Below are 11,705 nucleotides of genomic sequence, written 5' to 3' on the forward strand. Positions count from 1 at the left end.
ACCAAATATTCAATTCTTTCACTGAGGTGTAAACACCCTGTTCAAATTAAATCCAACTGTTATAGTTAGCAATGAAAGAAATGTGGGCTAAATGATTAGAGTGGGTTTCTTAGGAGTTTCTGTACCGAAACACTTAAACAGTGTTTCAATACAGAAACGGGGAGATGCATGGAATTAATCTAATCTACAAATTGTGAGTTAATCTGATCTATTGAGAAATTTTTCAGTTTTGGGCTTCAGCAAAATATAAAAGAGGTTAAATCAAAATTCACAAATGTTTTAACTATTCGAATGAGTTTCCAAAGTAATACTGAATATTCTGAATTGTATACATTAAAATTAACAATGATGTCATGTGTCAAATAGATTTCTACAAAATAGAGTTGTTTAAAACAGGGAATAAATTGTTTGCTTCTCTCTGGCTATAACTCAAAATAATCTGTTTAACCAAGTCATGCAGAAAGGTCTAACCTGAAAATTATATAATTTAATAAATCTAGTTGTATCAAATTTCTCCCCAAAACTGCCAAAAACATTGATAATGAAAATAATACATTAAGAAATTGTATTTAAGCCTCAGTGCTACATGAAGCTCATTTTGAACCAATGCAAGTTAAAAACTATATACACTGCTCAAAAAAAATAAAGGGAACACTTTAACATTTAAGTGAACACTGAAGTTCACTTAAACAATCTTGCACCGACCCCATCAGCAAAGTGGTCCAGTAGCCCGACTCCCCGGTTCGAGGTCCACATGCTCAGAGCAGAGAACCCTTCATGTACAAAAAAAAAAGTCTTGGAAAGGAAGGAAGGCACTTAGTTTACTTTGAGACTTTTGGCAGACAGCCGTACACGAGCACTGACGCCTGCTGGGACATTGCCGCGATTTCCACAGCACGAAACGACGCGGATGTGTCCCCACCACAGACCTGCTGGGAGAGGAATGCCACTTACCCAACACGACACAATGCTACCGGATTGTTGCCATTTTAAATGATAAGAGTTTTGATTTTGACACATTTTTTTATTTATAAAGTGCAAAAAAAAGGACATGGTAAGTACATGTATTAAAAAAAACACAAAGACTCAAAATACAAGTGCAAAAAAGGAAATGCAAGTACTTGTATGAAAAAATAAAACGCACACAAAGACTCGATGGACTATAATAAAGTGCAAAATATTAAAGAAAATAAGGTGCAAAAACGTAAAAAAAAAAGACTTCAAACCTAATAAGTGGAATAGAAAAAAAAAAGTGCAGGGGAAATTCACATGACAAAAAAAAACAAATGGTTACAAAAGCCACTCGTATAAAGTTCAAGGAAGTTCTACTTCCTTAAAATAGAACTTCAAGGTGCTCTTCCGCCTCCTGTCTACCGTCGTCGCTGCTGGACAAAAAAAGTTCTAACGGACTGCAGTCATCGGACAGGAGGAGGGGACATGAGTGTTGCGGCAGGTCCCTCCTGGACGGCGGGCTCTGGAGCAGAGGCAGGTCCCTCCTGGACGGCGGGCTCTGGAGCAGAGGCAGGTCCCTCCTGGACGGCGGGCTCTGGAGCAGAGGCAGGTCCCTCCTGGACGGCGGGCTCTGGAGCAGAGGCAGGTCCCTCCTGGACGGCGGGCTCTGGAGCAGAGGCAGGTCCCTCCTGGACGGCGGGCTCTGGAGCAGAGGCAGGTCCCTCCTGGACCGATGGCTCTGTGGGTACCTCCCATGGCTGCGAGCTCTCAGTCACCCTGGTGGTAGTTTCTGAACCACTTCTGGTATTGACTCGTTCCCTTCTGGTAGTCTGGCTGCCATTCTTCGCTGGGAGACGGCCGCCAACAGGGAGAGGCGGGTCCTGCCGGGACCATTCCCCAGCAGGACCCTCCGCTCCCTAATGGCTGCCGTCTCCCAGCGCTCACGCCCGCTGGGATACCGCCTCCATCAGGGAGCGGCGGGTCCTGCCGGGACCATTCCCCAGCAGGACCCACCGCTCCCGGATGTCAGCCACTCAACCAGCGGGGAATGGCAGCCAGACTACCGGAAGGGAAGGAGTCAATACCAGAAGCAGGTCAGTCCTGCAGGAAAGGAGAACACAGGTAGGTCATTGAATGTGGTCATCGATTTTTACATACCTGCTCCAAGAGCCTGATCCACCGCTTGAAGTTGTGGTTCAAGTCCTTCAGCTGCATAGTGGGCCAACTTGCATCCACAAGTCTCACCTGGGAGTGGGCTTTGAGGGGAGGTGGACCTCCAGGCGCATGATGGTTACGTGCCTCTTAACGTTTTGACAAACATCGCTTAGCAGCACACTGGGCAACTCCGAATGGAACTTGGAGGAGAGGTGGATGTCAAGGCGGGATGCGGCATAGCTGCACCCGTCTACGGGTCAGGGCTGTCCCCTTATATTTATTCGCCCTGACCCGTAGTTTACTGGAATCCTCTCCCAAGTTCTTAACACGAATCTGTCAATGACAAATAAAATCAATTCTTAATTGTTAACAGACATACTTTAAGTATTTGTTAAACATAACAGTTATGCGTCACATCCAGGGTAGCTTGCTACCAAGTTAGCAGCAGGCGGGCTAGCTGGCGCTAGCCAGCACGGTAGCGCCCATCTTCCAGCATATATATATATATATATATATATATATATATATATATATATATATATATATATATATATATATATATATATATAGATATATATATATATATATATATATATATATATATATATATATATATATATATATATATATATATATATATATATATATATATATGATTTTTTTTCTTTGACGGACAACAAAAAAACTGTAGCGCAACCTCTGCTCCAAACTACGAATATTGTCGGCCCGTCTTCGGTTTTTCCTTTTTTTTTTTTTTTCAGAGGATCAGTAAATACTGTAACTTATTGGTGTTTTACCATCACCACCAGGTATGAAGTGCTTTAGCCTTTGAGTTGCCCCACAGCCCAGCACAACTGAAACAACCGGTGTGAAGTAGCGAAGTACTTGTACTTCGTTACTTCACACCACTGCCTACCAGATTGTCAACAGGAATGGCATCCCGGACGGACAGATTGTGGTCTTGATGTACGATGACTTGACACAAAACGAGGCATGAGTTTGCTTTTCTTACTGTTTCTGTACTTCTCCTTTCTTCTAAAGAGTTCAGAAACTGTATGCCTATTATTCATTTCTTAATAAGTTATAAGACTACAAATGAACTTACACTAGGGATTGCTAACTGTTTACATTCGTGGTTCTCAAGCTGTGGTGCATGTACCACTGGTGGTACTTGGGATGGCTGTAGTTGCACTCAGGAGAAATATTATGTGCAATGCAAGAAATTAGCAGTACTGCAGTGAAAGAACAGATTCCAGCAGCTATTTATGTCATGTTCAGATTAATTTTGAAGTTGCAATGTGAATACGATTTCACCATGTTCCAGTTCCATGTCTGCAAACAGGTGGGACTTACTGCTTGACGTGCTCAGTTATTAACGATATGTGCCAATTACAATGCATTTTTCCACATTTTTGCATAGAGCCGTGTGTGTGAAGCATTTAAAGAAATGCAAACGATCACAAGTGCAAATAAAAAGTTGTATTTTTATGACATGTAAGGATTTATGCATGTCACAATTTTTCCCAGTCAAAATCCCAACTTCGATGGACTTTTTAGTAAATATTTTGAACTTCAAACTCCCAACTACAGTCATATATTTGATGAATTAATATTTAATTTCAAGGCAATAAGAAGCTTCTGATCAAACAAGCAATTCATTTTTCTAAGTATAATTTCAAGGACATAAAATCTGAGGGCGGCGGATGTAGATCCACCTCTGCATAGCAAAAACCACCAACACTTCTCTACCTACTGAGCCTAAAAGTTTAGCTCTGAAAAAGTTACATGTAACCTTGGAAAATAATCCAGCAGGTAAACATAAATAATGTAGTTGGTGAAATCACTGGGAATCTGAGGTGTGAAAGACCTTGAAGCGGGCTGAGAACACTTTCTGCTTCTACTGCTGGGTTTCCTCAGGCCTGGCGCCCAGGATGAGACGAAACTCCATCTTAACTGTTTAATATTATGATAAATGGAGAGAAAATGTGAAATCAGTGTGACTGGAGCAGGGAGTGAGGAAGTGGGATGTGAAATTAGATGGTGAATGTGTCGCCGGTGACAAACCCAAAGTGAGATGGAGAAAGCTTAATGGGAAGAGTGATATTCCTCCTGGGGGAGTTTTGCTGATGGCAGTGGCGCAACTACACATTATTCAGGTGGATGCGAAAACATAGATCGGCGCCCCCCACCACCCAACCTCCCGAGGGAAGGATCGTCAGGGTGAAGGAGCGACGCTCTCCCCCCGAGGCGACGATACGTGAAGGGTAAAACTCGCTACATTTACCTCGTTATGTGCGCGAGGTGAAGGAGCGTTACACGCGCCGAAGTGTATGGGAAAACAATCATCGGCGCGCCGCCCCCTCCAGACGGGGTTTTGGCGCCCCCTCTGGTGCTGCGCCCCTATGCGTTGCATACCCTGCATACCCACTTTTTGCGCCACTGTATATGCTGCCACCCCTGAAAAAGTCCCTGCCACCCTCTTGCCACCCCATAAATATTTTTTCTAGATCCGCCCCTGGCTACCTGTCAATCAATCAATCAATCAATCAAATTTTATTTGTATAGCACATTTCAGCTGCAAGGCATTTCAAAGTGCTTTACATAATTAAAATAAAAACAGAAATAAACAGTAAGAAAGAGAGAAATTTAAAAAGTAAAAAAAAAAAAAATAAAAATAAAAAACTCCCGTTGTCCTTTGCGGAATTTAACTAACTATAGAGGACTCCGCCGTCCTTTGCGGAATTTAACTATTTCATAGAGGACTCCGCCGTCCTTTAGCAGGGGACGCTGCCGTCCCACACAGAATTTAACTAACTTAGAGTTAGGGGAGTCTGCTACGGAAGCGCATTGCTATCACGCAGGAAAAAAAAAATTCGAGCGCTATCACGTTATAACGTGATACGTATCTTGTTAAAACGTGATACATATCACGTTATAACGTGATACTATCTTGTTAAAACGTGATACTATCTTGTTAAAACGTGATAGTTATCCTGTTAAAACGTGATATGTATCTTGTTAAAACGTGATAGTTATCTTGTTAAAACGTGATACGTATCTTGTTAAAACGTGATAGTTATCTTGTTAAAACGTGATACGTATCTTGTTAAAACGTGATAGTTATCTTGTTAAAACGTGATACGTATCTTGTTAAAACGTGATAGTTATCTTGTTAAAACGTGATACGTATCTTGTTAAAACGTGATAGTTATCTTGTTAAAACGTGATAGTTATCTTGTTAAAACATAATACGTATCTCGTTAAAACGTGATAGTTATCTTGTTAAAACGTGATACGTATCTTGTTAAAACGTGATACGTATCTTGTTAAAACGTGATAATTCTATGTCCAGGAAGTGGCGGTATTATGCTAGGCTAGTACAGTGGCTAACATGAATTGGTCAGGTTTCCCTTCATGTTTGGTCTACACGGATATGGATGCTGCTTTGCACTGTGGTTAAAACCATTAATAGCTACTCTGAGCAGGATCCTAAATAGAACGGTCTGCACAGAAGGAAACGTCAGTTTGGTTCTCTAGCTGTGGCGGCGTTCCTGACTGTCTGGATCGAAGCTGAAGTTGGCTTCCGATTGTAGCTTCTGATTCGGGAAATGGCTAAAGAGCGATTATAACGGAGGCTCAGATGTATTTGCTGAATATTTTCTGTTCAGATTTATTTATTTTTTAACAGTACACTTGCTGAACAACGGCTGTTCGTAACCAAGCAACCGAAATCAACAGAAGGCTACATAGTGGCAAAAGACAAAACTAGATCCTGTTAAGCCTTCTTCAAAATAAAAGACTTCCTCTCAAGTTAAAATGCATCCCTGTAAGCCACAACAGCCAAACAGAAAGGCAGGTGCTCTAGGACAAAAAAATGAAAGAAAACAGAAAGCTAAAATAATAGCAAATATTGTAAATGTGATAGTTAATTTATAATGCATTCCAGATACGAAAAGGCTTTTAAATCTCTCATGTTTGAAGTTTCACAATTCAGATAAAGGTTTCACAAATCACAAACTAGGTTTGAAATATTCTGCCACTGGCATAGAATAATCTACTCCAGATTTGAAGTGTCGATGTATGTTTGTTTTTAAAGCATATCAGGTGATTTCTTAACACTTTCATGTTAAATCTAATTCCATGATTAGTTACTTATTTACAGGGCTGCACAATGATGTAGTTGGTAGAGCTAATGCCTTGCAGCAAAAAGGTTCTGGGTTCGATTCCTGGCACGGGTCTTTCTGCATGGAGTTTGCATGTTCTCCCTGTGCATGCGTGGGTTTTCTCCGGGTACTCCGGTTTCCTCCCACAGTCCAAAAACATGACTGTCAGGTTAAATGGCCACTCCAAATTGTCCCTAGGTGTGTGTGTGTGTGTGTGTGTATCTCTTTGTTGCCCTGCGACAGACTGGCGACCTGTCCAGGGTGTACCTCGTCTCTCGCCCAGAATGTCAGCTGGAGATAGGCACCAACACCCCTCCCGAGCCCACTAACGTACAAGGGTGTAAAGAAAATGGACGGAGTTACTTAATTACAGTCATATGTTAAGTATAATTTAAATGCTCATTATTATTTACTGAATGTAACTTGATTGTACATAATTACAAAAAGGTGATGTGAAAAATAATTAAATTCAAAGCTTTATTTATGATTTATTTTGACAAAAGGGAAGAGAGAGGAAGTCTTTTATTTTGAAGAATGCTTAACAGGATCAAATTTTTTGTCTTTTGCCACTATCTAGCCTTCTGTTTATTTTGGTTGCTTGGTTACGAACAGCCGTTGCCGTTATGCACCTATTGTACTGTTCAATAAAAATGTTTTACAGAAAATGTTCAGCAAATACATCTGAGCCTCCGTTCTAATCGCTCTTTAGCCATTTCCCGAATCAGAAGCTACAATCGGAAGCCAACTCCAGCTTCGATCCAGACAGTCAGGAACGCCGCCACAGCTAGAGAACCAAACTGACGTTTCCTTCTGTGCAGACCGTTCTATTTAGGATCCTGCTCAGAGTAGCTATTAATGGTTTTAACCACAGTGCAAAGCAGCATCCATATCCGTGTAGACCAAACATGAAGGGAAACCTGACCAATTCATGTTAGCCACTGTAAAAGCCTAGCATAATACCGCCACTTCCTGGACATAGAATTATCACGTTTTAACAAGATACGTATCACGTTTTAACAAGATAACTATCACGTTTTAACAAGATACGTATCACGTTTTAACAAGATAACTATCACGTTTTAACAAGATACGTATCACGTTTTAACAAGATAACTATCACGTTTTAACAAGATACGTATCACGTTTTAACAAGATAACTATCACGTTTTAACAAGATACATATCACGTTTTAACAAGATAACTATCACGTTTTAACAAGATAGTATCACGTTTTAACAAGATAGTATCACGTTATAACGTGATATGTATCACGTTTTAACAAGATACGTATCACGTTATAACGTGATAGCGCTCGAATTTTTTTTTTTCTTGCGTGATAGCAATGCGCTTCCGTAGTCTGCCCTCCCGCGGACTTTAACTGCTTTTATTGTACCTGACAGTGCCTAGGATTCTCAGGGTTTAACTTCTTACCAGAGGACGCCGCCGTCCCACACAGAATTTAACTAACTTATAATTAGAGGAGTCTGCCCTCCCGCGGACTTTAACTGGTTTTATTTTATTTTTATTTTATTTTTAATTTTTATCGTTTTTTATTTTTATTTTTTATTTTCTTCCCCATACATAAAAGAAAGAAGAAAAAAAAATTAAAAACATTAAAGACATAAAAACATGGAAGACATCAAAACCTGCACTCTAACCCTAATTTAGCCATAAGCAACTCTAAACAGGTGGGTTTTAAGTTGAGATTTAAAGGCACCCAGTGTTTCAGCTGTTTTACAGTTTTCTGGAAGTTTGTTCCAAATCTGTGGTGCGTAGAAACTGAATGCTGCTTCTCCTCGTCTGGTTCTGGGGATGCAGAGCAGACCAGAACCAGAAGATCTGAGGGGTCTAGACGGTTGGTACAGTAATAACAGATCTTTAAGGTATTGTGGTGCTAAACCGTTCAGTGATTTATAAACTAACATCAGTATTTTAAAGTCTATTCTCTGAGCTACAGGGAGCCAGTGTAGGGACCTTAAAACTGGTGTTATGTGCTCTATCTTCCACATTCAGCAGGTCGTATTCTCGTTCCCAGTCAGGGAAAACCCCACAGGCTGCGATAAAATGTCCAAGACAACCCAAATTGGGTATTTTCAGGCTGTAGCGGGAACACCAACACCGCCTTATCTGACGGTTCGCCCCCTCCTGGGCCGCAGCAACATTTTCCAAGTCTTGACCGGTCCGCGGTAATAAAAAGGTTGGGGACCACTGCTCTAAAGCACTCGGCCGCTTTTGCCACGTCACTTACTGTTCGTTCAGCTTGTGAAGTCTCCGAGAGAGAGCAGGTGAAGTCCCTCCTACTTCCTGCGTGGCACGCACCTGTGTCCAATTAAATTAGCTGTTAATTGAAAACAGGTGGGAGAGGAACAGGAGTTTCTCAGAGCAGACAGACAGCAGGAGAGACACAGACGCGGTCCCACAAACAGGGTAAGTTTTATTTAATGTAAAATGTGATGTTTAGAATAGAAGCGGGTTTAATGTGCAACTTTACCATTCAATGGGTGAGTTAATATCACTTTGACAGCAGAAAACACGCTAGCTAGCTGCGCAACGTGGTAGCAAGCTACGGTGGAGCCAACAGGTGTTTCTACACGGTTCCATATGATACTTGCCGATTAGTTTTGAATTTTATTTAACCGTGAGATGCTTATCCATGTATAGCTCAATAGGTATAGCTCAATAGGTAAGTCACCAGTCTTCCACCCGGGAGACCCGGGTTCGAGGCCAGGCTGGGGGCTGGGGCAAAAAGTTACAACGGTGACATTGAGCTGTCAGTGTGGGTCCTTAGGCAAGACCCTTGGAGCTATATAGCCTACCTCATACCATGAGAGACACAAATAAGCATGACATGCCGGCTCAGACGTCGCCCGGTCAAACAAGGTCTGCGTCAGGTGCTGGGGGACCAGAGCACCCTGATGAAAAGTGGGCTACTGGAACAAGACGGAAATGGGCGAGAGATGAAAACATGGATCTGTTGGAATGCTACTACTCAAGTAATCCTAGTCAGAGGGGCTACATGCAAAGACTGTGGGAGGAATGGTTAGCTCGACATCCCCAGTCAACACTAACTGCCAAACAACTAGTAGCTCAGTGTTCCAACATCCGCAAACGGCAACTGCTGTCACAACTGGAGATTGACGAGGTACGACACAAGTGCTACGGGAAGGAGCCAGGATGCCAGGTCAGAAGGGAGTCAACTACAACTCCCCGCCCAGAGACTGGGTATGTAGCCCCAGTAATGAACGAACCATCTGAGCTGAATGAGGCAGCAACTGACCTGAGAGAGAGAATCATGGCCCGAATGAACACCAGACGACCCCGACGCCAATTACAACGGCTGAGTGAAGTACCATCAGAAAGTCTCATTGAAGATGTGAATTCGGCATTGAGAACGATCCCTACCAACACCATAACAGAAACCAATGAGCTGATATACAACTCAGCATCAGTGATCCTTGAGATGCTTGGTTATAAGAGCAACCATGAGACCCAATACCCACCATGGAAAAGACGGTTAGAGGCTAAGATCAAGATAACAAGGAGGGAAGTGAGTCAACTGTCAGAGCTCCAAAGGGGTGCAATGAAAAGATCAGTACCCAAGAAGTACAGCCAGATGCCCATACCTGAAGCACTCGAAACTGCCAAACAAAGGCTCCAAGCCTTGGCCAGCCGCCTAAAGAGATACACGAGAGAGAATGAAGCCAGGAGGATTAACCGGCTCTTCGCCACCCAACCAGCTAAAGTGTACTCTCAATGGCAGGGTAATAACAATAGAGCAGACCCACCCAGGCTGGAGACTGAACAATACTGGAAAGGCATATGGGAAAGGGAGGCGTCCCACAACAGCAATGCACAGTGGCTAACCTCTCTACGAGAGGACCACAGCAACCTCCCTGAACAAGCCCGAGTAACCATCACTGTGGCAGATGTCCAAGACAGAGTCTCGGGTATGAAAAACTGGACAGCACCAGGACCTGACATGATCCATGCCTACTGGCTTAAGAAACTCACTGCCCTCCATGAGCGACTGGCAGCTCAACTGAACCAGCTGCTACAAAATGGGACTCACCCTGAATGGTTAACTGAAGGGCGCACAATCCTGATACAGAAGGAACCCTCGAAGGGTTCAGTCCCATCCAACTATCGGCCAATAACCTGTCTCTCTACAACATGGAAGCTCATGTCAGGCATCATAGCGGCTAAGATAAGCGGGCACATGGATACATACATGAGCAAGGCACAGAAGGGCATAGGCATAAATAGCAGAGGAGCCAAACACCAACTCCTTGTAGACCACACAGTTGCCCGAGACTGCAAAACCCGACACACCAACCTGTGTACCGCTTGGATTGATTACAAGAAAGCCTATGACTCAATGCCACACACTTGGATCATTGAATGCTTAGAGATGTACAACATCAATAGGACTCTAAGAGCCTTCATTGCAAACTCGATGGGGCTGTGGAAAACCACCCTTGAAGCCAACTGCAAACCACTTGCACAAGTGTCCATCAAATGTGGCATATACCAAGGAGATGCTCTGTCCCCACTGCTGTTCTGCATAGGCCTGAACCCTCTCAGCCAAATCATCAACAAGACTGGCTACGGATACCGACTCAAGAATGGGGCTACAATCAGTCACCTCCTCTACATGGATGACATCAAGCTGTACGCCAAGAGCGAGCGAGACATCGACTCACTGATCCACACCACCAGGATCTACAGCACTGACATTGGGATGTCATTCGGACTAGAGAAGTGTGGTCGGATGGTTACAAAGAGAGGAAAGGTCGCCCACACAGAAGGGGTCTCACTCCCAGAAGGAACAATAGCAGACATAGAGCACAGCTACAAGTACCTGGGAATACCACAAGCAAATGGCAACCTCGATGAGGTCACAAGGAAAAGAGCCACAGCCAAATACCTTCAACGAATAAGGCAAGTCCTGAGAAGCCAGCTCAATGGCAAGAACAAGATCCGTGCAATAAACAGCTATGCCTTACCAGTAATCAGATACCCTGCCGGAATAATTAGCTGGCCAATGGAAGAGATGAAGGCCACGGATGTTAAGACTAGGAAGCTACTAACCATGCATGGAGGGTTCCACCCCAAATCCAGCACCCTGAGACTGTACACGAGCCGTAAGGAAGGAGGCAGAGGACTAGTGAGTGTGAGAGCCACTGTCCAGGATGAAACATCCAAGATCCATAAATACATCAAGGACAAAGCCTCAACAGACGATGTGCTCAGCGAATGTCTCAGGCAATGGGGAACAGAAGACACGGTGCTGGAAGTACCATCATGGGAGGACAAGCCCCTACATGGGATGTACCACCGACAAATAACTGAAGTGGCTGATGTCAGGAAAACCTACCAATGGCTGGAGAAAGCTGGACTCAAGGACAGCACAGAGGCTCTCATCCTGGCCGCCCAGGA

At 43.3% G+C, this 11,705-nt stretch overlaps 1 long non-coding RNA gene across 1 annotated transcript; it reads right to left on the reverse strand.

Annotated features, from left to right (window-relative positions):
• Nucleotides 1–1,003: 1,003 nt before the first annotated feature.
• Nucleotides 1,004–2,595, reverse strand: LOC145550407 (uncharacterized). Its single transcript, XR_014086310.1, has 2 exons — nucleotides 2,197–2,595; nucleotides 1,004–2,052 (listed from the first exon to the last, which is right to left on the reverse strand). It is a non-coding gene; the product is annotated as an uncharacterized LOC145550407 (long non-coding RNA).
• Nucleotides 2,596–11,705: the final 9,110 nt, after the last annotated feature.

This window comes from Poecilia reticulata, unplaced genomic scaffold (genome assembly GCF_904066995.2).
Source record: "Poecilia reticulata unplaced genomic scaffold, P_reticulata-male-v2 Scaffold_41, whole genome shotgun sequence".
Taxonomy (NCBI): Eukaryota; Metazoa; Chordata; class Actinopteri; order Cyprinodontiformes; family Poeciliidae; genus Poecilia; species Poecilia reticulata.